The following is a 1,710-nucleotide window of genomic DNA, read 5'->3' on the forward strand; positions in this document are numbered from 1 at the left end:
GGATACAGCGAATTAACAATATATTGAAATGAAGAGTGCAAAACCTGACACTCTATTGGTTACCATGGAGCAGTTTTTGTATTCGCATGACTCAAAATGCACAAGGAGCCGTAAAAACATAAAGAAATGCTATATTTTGATCATCTGAATAGTCAACAGTAGTAGTGTGTATGAATCTACCGTGAATTCACATGCCGAACCATATAGGGGCCGTACGAACTAGCATCAAGCTGACAGACGCATGACCGGCACGGGATCGAACCATCGCCTCATCGTGCCGCACGCCCCTGCCACATGTGCAGACCAGCGCGCAAGTGGTCAGCACTGCATGACTCAATCAACTCCGTTGCGGAAAATGGCAATGCAGAAGAACAAAGTAGTCTCATTTGAGTCGATTTTTTGGTAGTCCACAGCGAGCGCAAAAGGGGACATTACTGAGGACTTCAGTGTTGCATCTTACACTCAGTCGACAATTGTGAACGCCAGACTGAAGATTGCAAACATCTGTTGACATCTGTTACAAATGAGACATGAAGAATGATCACGTTGTCATCATGTCGACTGGTGCTTCTGAATGTTACATTTGAGGACTTAGTCTCTGCTCATGACAACTTGGTAGTGGCAACTGAACTGACCGACCAAAAATCGCTGACGACGCCGATTCTTGCAGATGATGCAAGTAGGGATGATGACAGTGAACCGGAAAGTGAAGAATGAGCTCTAAAAAGCGCAGAGGCTGCCGACACGGCAAGGAAAATGAAGGGCTAACTACAGAAAGCACCTGTAGCCTGATGTGGAGAAAGCTCTACATTTAATTGAATTCATGGAGAATTTTGTCCTCTCAAATACTGCTCAGTGCTACCAAGCAAAGATGGCATTGATTCCTAAATAAATCTGGGCGGAGCCAGCATCCCCATCTAGTGTTTATTTCTGCTCTCCAACACAGAATAAAGAGCGATATTTAGCATGATTATACAAAGCTCTGAATTCAAAAATTGTGAATTATTACACCTTTTTGTTGTCCCCCTGAGAGCACCCTTTGTTTGGGTTTATTTGCAGACTTTCGCAGATATTTAGATCGATTGTTGGGTATAACAAATTTTAGGCCAAAATTAGACTTAGTTATAACGAGATTTGACTCTATTCGATCCTCTTTGATCGGAAATTATTGATTTCTGGCTCATCTAAACTGACAGTAAAACATCGCAACATTCTAAGGCAGCAGTATCTTGCACTTATGAATGGAGCCTACAGCCATTGACATCAATGAAAGCATAGGGAATTTTTTTATGATGATCAATGTAAAATAATAATGTAATCATTGAGATAATTGATTAGAAAGAAAGTGGGATGCAAACCTATGAGCGCCGATATTATGTTCGGTGCTCTATAAACTCCTCTAAGACGACAGCTGTTCAATCTTCTTCCGTAGGTATCTGCTGCATGTAACCTATTGTTGAGACGTTCACCAGCACCACCCTTTTCAGTAGTGACAGACATGTATGTTCAGTAGCAAGTGTCGCATGGAACATGATCCGACGGGTAGAGTGGAAGTTTTGCAATAACCCTCTTGCACTACCCATGGCAGCAAGGCTGCCAGAATCGAGGCCCTTTATTAGAACAAGGGCCTTTACTAACGAGAAAGTGTAAGAGGATTCATTCTCCAGAAAATCCGGTGTCGTCAGCGCTGTCAAAGAAAAATTATGGCCA

This window comes from Amblyomma americanum, chromosome 5, assembly GCF_052857255.1.
Source record: "Amblyomma americanum isolate KBUSLIRL-KWMA chromosome 5, ASM5285725v1, whole genome shotgun sequence".
Lineage (NCBI taxonomy): Eukaryota > Metazoa > Arthropoda > Arachnida > Ixodida > Ixodidae > Amblyomma > Amblyomma americanum.